Genomic DNA, 13,794 nt, shown 5'->3' on the forward strand with positions numbered 1-13,794 from the left:
GTGCAAAATAACACCAAAAAATATATTCACTCAAAAGGTAAGTAAAGATAAAAGTGGTCCAGGCCAGCTGGACTCAAAAGCACTGCACACAGGTAAGTAAATAAATCACAGCACACAAATGAAGTATAAATCACTTCAAACGAAATCAAGATACGATCTGTCCATGTCTGTGACCTCTGACCCTAATAATGCTTGGTGGGTCTGCACTTTGTCAAACACCACACACCAACGTCGCCAAACAGAGCCCCCGGGGGGGCGCACGAAAGGCATGGACGCCACTCAACAGGCGGATTGGAGGCACAGGCAAGTTAGGTTTGTAGAGGGTTATGGTTAGGGTTAGGATTAGGGTTAGGGGAATGGGACAGGAATTAGGATGGCACGGTCCAATCAACAACCCGCCAGAGTGACGCCCCCACCAGACGCACACCCCCCAAGGACCCCGAACGGCAAGCGCCGAGTGTGGCGTCAACACCGTCAAGTCTTTAAAAATCACACTACGTACGTTTCGGCCTATATGGCCTCATCAGGTGTGAAACTTTAAAAACTTAGGCTTCATTACTTCTCCTAGACCAGTTGTCCCCTCAACTGCTGGAGGTAAAATGAGCCGCGAATGCATAAAGAGGTTTTAAAGGAGCTAGCAGGGGGCGTGGCTTATGCCCTCAACTGCAATGAATTGCTCAGAGTGTTTGCAGGTGGCGATTGCTCACAGCTGCAATAATCACACTCCACAGACATGGACAAGTCTTTGGTGCAAAATAACACCAAAAAATATATTCACTCAAAAGGTAAGTAAAGATAAAAGTGGTCCAGGCCAGCTGGACTCAAAAGCACTGCACACAGGTAAGTAAATAAATCACAGCACACAAATGAAGTATAAATCACTTCAAACGAAATCAAGATACGATCTGTCCATGTCTGTGACCTCTGACCCTAATAATGCTTGGTGGGTCTGCACTTTGTCAAACACCACACACCAACGTCGCCAAACAGAGCCCCCGGGGGGGCGCACGAAAGGCATGGACGCCACTCAACAGGCGGATTGGAGGCACAGGCAAGTTAGGTTTGTAGAGGGTTATGGTTAGGGTTAGGATTAGGGTTAGGGGAATGGGACAGGAATTAGGATGGCACGGTCCAATCAACAACCCGCCAGAGTGACGCCCCCACCAGACGCACACCCCCCAAGGACCCCGAACGGCAAGCGCCGAGTGTGGCGTCAACACCGTCAAGTCTTTAAAAATCACACTACGTACGTTTCGGCCTATATGGCCTCATCAGGTGTGAAACTTTAAAAACTTAGGCTTCATTACTTCTCCTAGACCAGTTGTCCCCTCAACTGCTGGAGGTAAAATGAGCCGCGAATGCATAAAGAGGTTTTAAAGGAGCTAGCAGGGGGCGTGGCTTATGCCCTCAACTGCAATGAATTGCTCAGAGTGTTTGCAGGTGGCGATTGCTCACAGCTGCAATAATCACACTCCACAGACATGGACAAGTCTTTGGTGCAAAATAACACCAAAAAATATATTCACTCAAAAGGTAAGTAAAGATAAAAGTGGTCCAGGCCAGCTGGACTCAAAAGCACTGCACACAGGTAAGTAAATAAATCACAGCACACAAATGAAGTATAAATCACTTCAAACGAAATCAAGATACGATCTGTCCATGTCTGTGACCTCTGACCCTAATAATGCTTGGTGGGTCTGCACTTTGTCAAACACCACACACCAACGTCGCCAAACAGAGCCCCCGGGGGGGCGCACGAAAGGCATGGACGCCACTCAACAGGCGGATTGGAGGCACAGGCAAGTTAGGTTTGTAGAGGGTTATGGTTAGGGTTAGGATTAGGGTTAGGGGAATGGGACAGGAATTAGGATGGCACGGTCCAATCAACAACCCGCCAGAGTGACGCCCCCACCAGACGCACACCCCCCAAGGACCCCGAACGGCAAGCGCCGAGTGTGGCGTCAACACCGTCAAGTCTTTAAAAATCACACTACGTACGTTTCGGCCTATATGGCCTCATCAGGTGTGAAACTTTAAAAACTTAGGCTTCATTACTTCTCCTAGACCAGTTGTCCCCTCAACTGCTGGAGGTAAAATGAGCCGCGAATGCATAAAGAGGTTTTAAAGGAGCTAGCAGGGGGCGTGGCTTATGCCCTCAACTGCAATGAATTGCTCAGAGTGTTTGCAGGTGGCGATTGCTCACAGCTGCAATAATCACACTCCACAGACATGGACAAGTCTTTGGTGCAAAATAACACCAAAAAATATATTCACTCAAAAGGTAAGTAAAGATAAAAGTGGTCCAGGCCAGCTGGACTCAAAAGCACTGCACACAGGTAAGTAAATAAATCACAGCACACAAATGAAGTATAAATCACTTCAAACGAAATCAAGATACGATCTGTCCATGTCTGTGACCTCTGACCCTAATAATGCTTGGTGGGTCTGCACTTTGTCAAACACCACACACCAACGTCGCCAAACAGAGCCCCCGGGGGGGCGCACGAAAGGCATGGACGCCACTCAACAGGCGGATTGGAGGCACAGGCAAGTTAGGTTTGTAGAGGGTTATGGTTAGGGTTAGGATTAGGGTTAGGGGAATGGGACAGGAATTAGGATGGCACGGTCCAATCAACAACCCGCCAGAGTGACGCCCCCACCAGACGCACACCCCCCAAGGACCCCGAACGGCAAGCGCCGAGTGTGGCGTCAACACCGTCAAGTCTTTAAAAATCACACTACGTACGTTTCGGCCTATATGGCCTCATCAGGTGTGAAACTTTAAAAACTTAGGCTTCATTACTTCTCCTAGACCAGTTGTCCCCTCAACTGCTGGAGGTAAAATGAGCCGCGAATGCATAAAGAGGTTTTAAAGGAGCTAGCAGGGGGCGTGGCTTATGCCCTCAACTGCAATGAATTGCTCAGAGTGTTTGCAGGTGGCGATTGCTCACAGCTGCAATAATCACACTCCACAGACATGGACAAGTCTTTGGTGCAAAATAACACCAAAAAATATATTCACTCAAAAGGTAAGTAAAGATAAAAGTGGTCCAGGCCAGCTGGACTCAAAAGCACTGCACACAGGTAAGTAAATAAATCACAGCACACAAATGAAGTATAAATCACTTCAAACGAAATCAAGATACGATCTGTCCATGTCTGTGACCTCTGACCCTAATAATGCTTGGTGGGTCTGCACTTTGTCAAACACCACACACCAACGTCGCCAAACAGAGCCCCCGGGGGGGCGCACGAAAGGCATGGACGCCACTCAACAGGCGGATTGGAGGCACAGGCAAGTTAGGTTTGTAGAGGGTTATGGTTAGGGTTAGGATTAGGGTTAGGGGAATGGGACAGGAATTAGGATGGCACGGTCCAATCAACAACCCGCCAGAGTGACGCCCCCACCAGACGCACACCCCCCAAGGACCCCGAACGGCAAGCGCCGAGTGTGGCGTCAACACCGTCAAGTCTTTAAAAATCACACTACGTACGTTTCGGCCTATATGGCCTCATCAGGTGTGAAACTTTAAAAACTTAGGCTTCATTACTTCTCCTAGACCAGTTGTCCCCTCAACTGCTGGAGGTAAAATGAGCCGCGAATGCATAAAGAGGTTTTAAAGGAGCTAGCAGGGGGCGTGGCTTATGCCCTCAACTGCAATGAATTGCTCAGAGTGTTTGCAGGTGGCGATTGCTCACAGCTGCAATAATCACACTCCACAGACATGGACAAGTCTTTGGTGCAAAATAACACCAAAAAATATATTCACTCAAAAGGTAAGTAAAGATAAAAGTGGTCCAGGCCAGCTGGACTCAAAAGCACTGCACACAGGTAAGTAAATAAATCACAGCACACAAATGAAGTATAAATCACTTCAAACGAAATCAAGATACGATCTGTCCATGTCTGTGACCTCTGACCCTAATAATGCTTGGTGGGTCTGCACTTTGTCAAACACCACACACCAACGTCGCCAAACAGAGCCCCCGGGGGGGCGCACGAAAGGCATGGACGCCACTCAACAGGCGGATTGGAGGCACAGGCAAGTTAGGTTTGTAGAGGGTTATGGTTAGGGTTAGGATTAGGGTTAGGGGAATGGGACAGGAATTAGGATGGCACGGTCCAATCAACAACCCGCCAGAGTGACGCCCCCACCAGACGCACACCCCCCAAGGACCCCGAACGGCAAGCGCCGAGTGTGGCGTCAACACCGTCAAGTCTTTAAAAATCACACTACGTACGTTTCGGCCTATATGGCCTCATCAGGTGTGAAACTTTAAAAACTTAGGCTTCATTACTTCTCCTAGACCAGTTGTCCCCTCAACTGCTGGAGGTAAAATGAGCCGCGAATGCATAAAGAGGTTTTAAAGGAGCTAGCAGGGGGCGTGGCTTATGCCCTCAACTGCAATGAATTGCTCAGAGTGTTTGCAGGTGGCGATTGCTCACAGCTGCAATAATCACACTCCACAGACATGGACAAGTCTTTGGTGCAAAATAACACCAAAAAATATATTCACTCAAAAGGTAAGTAAAGATAAAAGTGGTCCAGGCCAGCTGGACTCAAAAGCACTGCACACAGGTAAGTAAATAAATCACAGCACACAAATGAAGTATAAATCACTTCAAACGAAATCAAGATACGATCTGTCCATGTCTGTGACCTCTGACCCTAATAATGCTTGGTGGGTCTGCACTTTGTCAAACACCACACACCAACGTCGCCAAACAGAGCCCCCGGGGGGGCGCACGAAAGGCATGGACGCCACTCAACAGGCGGATTGGAGGCACAGGCAAGTTAGGTTTGTAGAGGGTTATGGTTAGGGTTAGGATTAGGGTTAGGGGAATGGGACAGGAATTAGGATGGCACGGTCCAATCAACAACCCGCCAGAGTGACGCCCCCACCAGACGCACACCCCCCAAGGACCCCGAACGGCAAGCGCCGAGTGTGGCGTCAACACCGTCAAGTCTTTAAAAATCACACTACGTACGTTTCGGCCTATATGGCCTCATCAGGTGTGAAACTTTAAAAACTTAGGCTTCATTACTTCTCCTAGACCAGTTGTCCCCTCAACTGCTGGAGGTAAAATGAGCCGCGAATGCATAAAGAGGTTTTAAAGGAGCTAGCAGGGGGCGTGGCTTATGCCCTCAACTGCAATGAATTGCTCAGAGTGTTTGCAGGTGGCGATTGCTCACAGCTGCAATAATCACACTCCACAGACATGGACAAGTCTTTGGTGCAAAATAACACCAAAAAATATATTCACTCAAAAGGTAAGTAAAGATAAAAGTGGTCCAGGCCAGCTGGACTCAAAAGCACTGCACACAGGTAAGTAAATAAATCACAGCACACAAATGAAGTATAAATCACTTCAAACGAAATCAAGATACGATCTGTCCATGTCTGTGACCTCTGACCCTAATAATGCTTGGTGGGTCTGCACTTTGTCAAACACCACACACCAACGTCGCCAAACAGAGCCCCCGGGGGGGCGCACGAAAGGCATGGACGCCACTCAACAGGCGGATTGGAGGCACAGGCAAGTTAGGTTTGTAGAGGGTTATGGTTAGGGTTAGGATTAGGGTTAGGGGAATGGGACAGGAATTAGGATGGCACGGTCCAATCAACAACCCGCCAGAGTGACGCCCCCACCAGACGCACACCCCCCAAGGACCCCGAACGGCAAGCGCCGAGTGTGGCGTCAACACCGTCAAGTCTTTAAAAATCACACTACGTACGTTTCGGCCTATATGGCCTCATCAGGTGTGAAACTTTAAAAACTTAGGCTTCATTACTTCTCCTAGACCAGTTGTCCCCTCAACTGCTGGAGGTAAAATGAGCCGCGAATGCATAAAGAGGTTTTAAAGGAGCTAGCAGGGGGCGTGGCTTATGCCCTCAACTGCAATGAATTGCTCAGAGTGTTTGCAGGTGGCGATTGCTCACAGCTGCAATAATCACACTCCACAGACATGGACAAGTCTTTGGTGCAAAATAACACCAAAAAATATATTCACTCAAAAGGTAAGTAAAGATAAAAGTGGTCCAGGCCAGCTGGACTCAAAAGCACTGCACACAGGTAAGTAAATAAATCACAGCACACAAATGAAGTATAAATCACTTCAAACGAAATCAAGATACGATCTGTCCATGTCTGTGACCTCTGACCCTAATAATGCTTGGTGGGTCTGCACTTTGTCAAACACCACACACCAACGTCGCCAAACAGAGCCCCCGGGGGGGCGCACGAAAGGCATGGACGCCACTCAACAGGCGGATTGGAGGCACAGGCAAGTTAGGTTTGTAGAGGGTTATGGTTAGGGTTAGGATTAGGGTTAGGGGAATGGGACAGGAATTAGGATGGCACGGTCCAATCAACAACCCGCCAGAGTGACGCCCCCACCAGACGCACACCCCCCAAGGACCCCGAACGGCAAGCGCCGAGTGTGGCGTCAACACCGTCAAGTCTTTAAAAATCACACTACGTACGTTTCGGCCTATATGGCCTCATCAGGTGTGAAACTTTAAAAACTTAGGCTTCATTACTTCTCCTAGACCAGTTGTCCCCTCAACTGCTGGAGGTAAAATGAGCCGCGAATGCATAAAGAGGTTTTAAAGGAGCTAGCAGGGGGCGTGGCTTATGCCCTCAACTGCAATGAATTGCTCAGAGTGTTTGCAGGTGGCGATTGCTCACAGCTGCAATAATCACACTCCACAGACATGGACAAGTCTTTGGTGCAAAATAACACCAAAAAATATATTCACTCAAAAGGTAAGTAAAGATAAAAGTGGTCCAGGCCAGCTGGACTCAAAAGCACTGCACACAGGTAAGTAAATAAATCACAGCACACAAATGAAGTATAAATCACTTCAAACGAAATCAAGATACGATCTGTCCATGTCTGTGACCTCTGACCCTAATAATGCTTGGTGGGTCTGCACTTTGTCAAACACCACACACCAACGTCGCCAAACAGAGCCCCCGGGGGGGCGCACGAAAGGCATGGACGCCACTCAACAGGCGGATTGGAGGCACAGGCAAGTTAGGTTTGTAGAGGGTTATGGTTAGGGTTAGGATTAGGGTTAGGGGAATGGGACAGGAATTAGGATGGCACGGTCCAATCAACAACCCGCCAGAGTGACGCCCCCACCAGACGCACACCCCCCAAGGACCCCGAACGGCAAGCGCCGAGTGTGGCGTCAACACCGTCAAGTCTTTAAAAATCACACTACGTACGTTTCGGCCTATATGGCCTCATCAGGTGTGAAACTTTAAAGGGTTAGGGTTAGGGTTAGGGTTAGGGTTAGGGTTAGGGTTAGGGTTAGGGGTTAGGGTTAGGGTTAGGGTTAGGGGTTAGGGTTAGGGTTAGGGTTAGGGTTAGGGTTAGGGTTAGGGTTAGGGTTAGGGTTAGGGTTAGGGTTAGGGTTAGGGTTAGGGTTAGGGTTAGGGTTAGGGTTAGGGTTAGGGTTAGGGTTAGGGTTAGGGTTAGGGTTAGGGTTAGGGTTAGGGTTAGGGTTAGGGTTAGGGTTAGGGTTAGGGTTAGGGTTAGGGTTAGGGTTAGGGTTAGGGTTAGGGTTAGGGTTAGGGTTAGGGTTAGGGTTAGGGTTAGGGTTAGGGTTAGGGTTAGGGTTAGGGTTAGGGTTAGGGTTAGGGTTAGGGTTAGGGTTAGGGTTAGGGTTAGGGTTAGGGTTAGGGTTAGGGTTAGGGTTAGGGTTAGGGTTAGGGTTAGGGTTAGGGTTAGGGTTAGGGTTAGGGTTAGGGTTAGGGTTAGGGTTAGGGTTAGGGTTAGGGTTAGGGTTAGGGTTAGGGTTAGGGTTAGGGTTAGGGTTAGGGTTAGGGTTAGGGTTAGGGTTAGGGTTAGGGTTAGGGTTAGGGTTAGGGTTAGGGTTAGGGTTAGGGTTAGGGTTAGGGTTAGGGTTAGGGTTAGGGTTAGGGTTAGGGTTAGGGTTAGGGTTAGGGTTAGGGTTAGGGTTAGGGTTAGGGTTAGGGTTAGGGTTAGGGTTAGGGTTAGGGTTAGGGTTAGGGTTAGGGTTAGGGTTAGGGTTAGGGTTAGGGTTAGGGTTAGGGTTAGGGTTAGGGTTAGGGTTAGGGTTAGGGTTAGGGTTAGGGTTAGGGTTAGGGTTAGGGTTAGGGTTAGGGTTAGGGTTAGGGTTAGGGTTAGGGTTAGGGTTAGGGTTAGGGTTAGGGTTAGGGTTAGGGTTAGGGTTAGGGTTAGGGTTAGGGTTAGGGTTAGGGTTAGGGTTAGGGTTAGGGTTAGGGTTAGGGTTAGGGTTAGGGTTAGGGTTAGGGTTAGGGTTAGGGTTAGGGTTAGGGTTAGGGTTAGGGTTAGGGTTAGGGTTAGGGTTAGGGTTAGGGTTAGGGTTAGGGTTAGGGTTAGGGTTAGGGTTAGGGTTAGGGTTAGGGTTAGGGTTAGGGTTAGGGTTAGGGTTAGGGTTAGGGTTAGGGTTAGGGTTAGGGTTAGGGTTAGGGTTAGGGTTAGGGTTAGGGTTAGGGTTAGGGTTAGGGTTAGGGTTAGGGTTAGGGTTAGGGTTAGGGTTAGGGTTAGGGTTAGGGTTAGGGTTAGGGTTAGGGTTAGGGTTAGGGTTAGGGTTAGGGTTAGGGTTAGGGTTAGGGTTAGGGTTAGGGTTAGGGTTAGGGTTAGGGTTAGGGTTAGGGTTAGGGTTAGGGTTAGGGTTAGGGTTAGGGTTAGGGTTAGGGTTAGGGTTAGGGTTAGGGTTAGGGTTAGGGTTAGGGTTAGGGTTAGGGTTAGGGTTAGGGTTAGGGTTAGGGTTAGGGTTAGGGTTAGGGTTAGGGTTAGGGTTAGGGTTAGGGTTAGGGTTAGGGTTAGGGTTAGGGTTAGGGTTAGGGTTAGGGTTAGGGTTAGGGTTAGGGTTAGGGTTAGGGTTAGGGTTAGGGTTAGGGTTAGGGTTAGGGTTAGGGTTAGGGTTAGGGTTAGGGTTAGGGTTAGGGTTAGGGTTAGGGTTAGGGTTAGGGTTAGGGTTAGGGTTAGGGTTAGGGTTAGGGTTAGGGTTAGGGTTAGGGTTAGGGTTAGGGTTAGGGTTAGGGTTAGGGTTAGGGTTAGGGTTAGGGTTAGGGTTAGGGTTAGGGTTAGGGTTAGGGTTAGGGTTAGGGTTAGGGTTAGGGTTAGGGTTAGGGTTAGGGTTAGGGTTAGGGTTAGGGTTAGGGTTAGGGTTAGGGTTAGGGTTAGGGTTAGGGTTAGGGTTAGGGTTAGGGTTAGGGTTAGGGTTAGGGTTAGGGTTAGGGTTAGGGTTAGGGTTAGGGTTAGGGTTAGGGTTAGGGTTAGGGTTAGGGTTAGGGTTAGGGTTAGGGTTAGGGTTAGGGTTAGGGTTAGGGTTAGGGTTAGGGTTAGGGTTAGGGTTAGGGTTAGGGTTAGGGTTAGGGTTAGGGTTAGGGTTAGGGTTAGGGTTAGGGTTAGGGTTAGGGTTAGGGTTAGGGTTAGGGTTAGGGTTAGGGTTAGGGTTAGGGTTAGGGTTAGGGTTAGGGTTAGGGTTAGGGTTAGGGTTAGGGTTAGGGTTAGGGTTAGGGTTAGGGTTAGGGTTAGGGTTAGGGTTAGGGTTAGGGTTAGGGTTAGGGTTAGGGTTAGGGTTAGGGTTAGGGTTAGGGTTAGGGTTAGGGTTAGGGTTAGGGTTAGGGTTAGGGTTAGGGTTAGGGTTAGGGTTAGGGTTAGGGTTAGGGTTAGGGTTAGGGTTAGGGTTAGGGTTAGGGTTAGGGTTAGGGTTAGGGTTAGGGTTAGGGTTAGGGTTAGGGTTAGGGTTAGGGTTAGGGTTAGGGTTAGGGTTAGGGTTAGGGTTAGGGTTAGGGTTAGGGTTAGGGTTAGGGTTAGGGTTAGGGTTAGGGTTAGGGTTAGGGTTAGGGTTAGGGTTAGGGTTAGGGTTAGGGTTAGGGTTAGGGTTAGGGTTAGGGTTAGGGTTAGGGTTAGGGTTAGGGTTAGGGTTAGGGTTAGGGTTAGGGTTAGGGTTAGGGTTAGGGTTAGGGTTAGGGTTAGGGTTAGGGTTAGGGTTAGGGTTAGGGTTAGGGTTAGGGTTAGGGTTAGGGTTAGGGTTAGGGTTAGGGTTAGGGTTAGGGTTAGGGTTAGGGTTAGGGTTAGGGTTAGGGTTAGGGTTAGGGTTAGGGTTAGGGTTAGGGTTAGGGTTAGGGTTAGGGTTAGGGTTAGGGTTAGGGTTAGGGTTAGGGTTAGGGTTAGGGTTAGGGTTAGGGTTAGGGTTAGGGTTAGGGTTAGGGTTAGGGTTAGGGTTAGGGTTAGGGTTAGGGTTAGGGTTAGGGTTAGGGTTAGGGTTAGGGTTAGGGTTAGGGTTAGGGTTAGGGTTAGGGTTAGGGTTAGGGTTAGGGTTAGGGTTAGGGTTAGGGTTAGGGTTAGGGTTAGGGTTAGGGTTAGGGTTAGGGTTAGGGTTAGGGTTAGGGTTAGGGTTAGGGTTAGGGTTAGGGTTAGGGTTAGGGTTAGGGTTAGGGTTAGGGTTAGGGTTAGGGTTAGGGTTAGGGTTAGGGTTAGGGTTAGGGTTAGGGTTAGGGTTAGGGTTAGGGTTAGGGTTAGGGTTAGGGTTAGGGTTAGGGTTAGGGTTAGGGTTAGGGTTAGGGTTAGGGTTAGGGTTAGGGTTAGGGTTAGGGTTAGGGTTAGGGTTAGGGTTAGGGTTAGGGTTAGGGTTAGGGTTAGGGTTAGGGTTAGGGTTAGGGTTAGGGTTAGGGTTAGGGTTAGGGTTAGGGTTAGGGTTAGGGTTAGGGTTAGGGTTAGGGTTAGGGTTAGGGTTAGGGTTAGGGTTAGGGTTAGGGTTAGGGTTAGGGTTAGGGTTAGGGTTAGGGTTAGGGTTAGGGTTAGGGTTAGGGTTAGGGTTAGGGTTAGGGTTAGGGTTAGGGTTAGGGTTAGGGTTAGGGTTAGGGTTAGGGTTAGGGTTAGGGTTAGGGTTAGGGTTAGGGTTAGGGTTAGGGTTAGGGTTAGGGTTAGGGTTAGGGTTAGGGTTAGGGTTAGGGTTAGGGTTAGGGTTAGGGTTAGGGTTAGGGTTAGGGTTAGGGTTAGGGTTAGGGTTAGGGTTAGGGTTAGGGTTAGGGTTAGGGTTAGGGTTAGGGTTAGGGTTAGGGTTAGGGTTAGGGTTAGGGTTAGGGTTAGGGTTAGGGTTAGGGTTAGGGTTAGGGTTAGGGTTAGGGTTAGGGTTAGGGTTAGGGTTAGGGTTAGGGTTAGGGTTAGGGTTAGGGTTAGGGTTAGGGTTAGGGTTAGGGTTAGGGTTAGGGTTAGGGTTAGGGTTAGGGTTAGGGTTAGGGTTAGGGTTAGGGTTAGGGTTAGGGTTAGGGTTAGGGTTAGGGTTAGGGTTAGGGTTAGGGTTAGGGTTAGGGTTAGGGTTAGGGTTAGGGTTAGGGTTAGGGTTAGGGTTAGGGTTAGGGTTAGGGTTAGGGTTAGGGTTAGGGTTAGGGTTAGGGTTAGGGTTAGGGTTAGGGTTAGGGTTAGGGTTAGGGTTAGGGTTAGGGTTAGGGTTAGGGTTAGGGTTAGGGTTAGGGTTAGGGTTAGGGTTAGGGTTAGGGTTAGGGTTAGGGTTAGGGTTAGGGTTAGGGTTAGGGTTAGGGTTAGGGTTAGGGTTAGGGTTAGGGTTAGGGTTAGGGTTAGGGTTAGGGTTAGGGTTAGGGTTAGGGTTAGGGTTAGGGTTAGGGTTAGGGTTAGGGTTAGGGTTAGGGTTAGGGTTAGGGTTAGGGTTAGGGTTAGGGTTAGGGTTAGGGTTAGGGTTAGGGTTAGGGTTAGGGTTAGGGTTAGGGTTAGGGTTAGGGTTAGGGTTAGGGTTAGGGTTAGGGTTAGGGTTAGGGTTAGGGTTAGGGTTAGGGTTAGGGTTAGGGTTAGGGTTAGGGTTAGGGTTAGGGTTAGGGTTAGGGTTAGGGTTAGGGTTAGGGTTAGGGTTAGGGTTAGGGTTAGGGTTAGGGTTAGGGTTAGGGTTAGGGTTAGGGTTAGGGTTAGGGTTAGGGTTAGGGTTAGGGTTAGGGTTAGGGTTAGGGTTAGGGTTAGGGTTAGGGTTAGGGTTAGGGTTAGGGTTAGGGTTAGGGTTAGGGTTAGGGTTAGGGTTAGGGTTAGGGTTAGGGTTAGGGTTAGGGTTAGGGTTAGGGTTAGGGTTAGGGTTAGGGTTAGGGTTAGGGTTAGGGTTAGGGTTAGGGTTAGGGTTAGGGTTAGGGTTAGGGTTAGGGTTAGGGTTAGGGTTAGGGTTAGGGTTAGGGTTAGGGTTAGGGTTAGGGTTAGGGTTAGGGTTAGGGTTAGGGTTAGGGTTAGGGTTAGGGTTAGGGTTAGGGTTAGGGTTAGGGTTAGGGTTAGGGTTAGGGTTAGGGTTAGGGTTAGGGTTAGGGTTAGGGTTAGGGTTAGGGTTAGGGTTAGGGTTAGGGTTAGGGTTAGGGTTAGGGTTAGGGTTAGGGTTAGGGTTAGGGTTAGGGTTAGGGTTAGGGTTAGGGTTAGGGTTAGGGTTAGGGTTAGGGTTAGGGTTAGGGTTAGGGTTAGGGTTAGGGTTAGGGTTAGGGTTAGGGTTAGGGTTAGGGTTAGGGTTAGGGTTAGGGTTAGGGTTAGGGTTAGGGTTAGGGTTAGGGTTAGGGTTAGGGTTAGGGTTAGGGTTAGGGTTAGGGTTAGGGTTAGGGTTAGGGTTAGGGTTAGGGTTAGGGTTAGGGTTAGGGTTAGGGTTAGGGTTAGGGTTAGGGTTAGGGTTAGGGTTAGGGTTAGGGTTAGGGTTAGGGTTAGGGTTAGGGTTAGGGTTAGGGTTAGGGTTAGGGTTAGGGTTAGGGTTAGGGTTAGGGTTAGGGTTAGGGTTAGGGTTAGGGTTAGGGTTAGGGTTAGGGTTAGGGTTAGGGTTAGGGTTAGGGTTAGGGTTAGGGTTAGGGTTAGGGTTAGGGTTAGGGTTAGGGTTAGGGTTAGGGTTAGGGTTAGGGTTAGGGTTAGGGTTAGGGTTAGGGTTAGGGTTAGGGTTAGGGTTAGGGTTAGGGTTAGGGTTAGGGTTAGGGTTAGGGTTAGGGTTAGGGTTAGGGTTAGGGTTAGGGTTAGGGTTAGGGTTAGGGTTAGGGTTAGGGTTAGGGTTAGGGTTAGGGTTAGGGTTAGGGTTAGGGTTAGGGTTAGGGTTAGGGTTAGGGTTAGGGTTAGGGTTAGGGTTAGGGTTAGGGTTAGGGTTAGGGTTAGGGTTAGGGTTAGGGTTAGGGTTAGGGTTAGGGTTAGGGTTAGGGTTAGGGTTAGGGTTAGGGTTAGGGTTAGGGTTAGGGTTAGGGTTAGGGTTAGGGTTAGGGTTAGGGTTAGGGTTAGGGTTAGGGTTAGGGTTAGGGTTAGGGTTAGGGTTAGGGTTAGGGTTAGGGTTAGGGTTAGGGTTAGGGTTAGGGTTAGGGTTAGGGTTAGGGTTAGGGTTAGGGTTAGGGTTAGGGTTAGGGTTAGGGTTAGGGTTAGGGTTAGGGTTAGGGTTAGGGTTAGGGTTAGGGTTAGGGTTAGGGTTAGGGTTAGGGTTAGGGTTAGGGTTAGGGTTAGGGTTAGGGTTAGGGTTAGGGTTAGGGTTAGGGTTAGGGTTAGGGTTAGGGTTAGGGTTAGGGTTAGGGTTAGGGTTACGGGTTAGGGTTAGGGTTAGGGTTAGGGTTAGGGTTAGGGTTAGGGTTAGGGTTAGGGTTAGGGTTAGGGTTAGGGTTAGGGTTAGGGTTAGGGTTAGGGTTAGGGTTAGGGTTAGGGTTAGGGTTAGGGTTAGGGTTAGGGTTAGGGTTAGGGTTAGGGTTAGGGTTAGGGTTAGGGTTAGGGTTAGGGTTAGGGTTAGGGTTAGGGTTAGGGTTAGGGTTAGGGTTAGGGTTAGGGTTAGGGTTAGGGTTAG

This window comes from Entelurus aequoreus, linkage group LG28 (assembly GCF_033978785.1).
Source record: "Entelurus aequoreus isolate RoL-2023_Sb linkage group LG28, RoL_Eaeq_v1.1, whole genome shotgun sequence".
Taxonomy (NCBI): Eukaryota; Metazoa; Chordata; class Actinopteri; order Syngnathiformes; family Syngnathidae; genus Entelurus; species Entelurus aequoreus.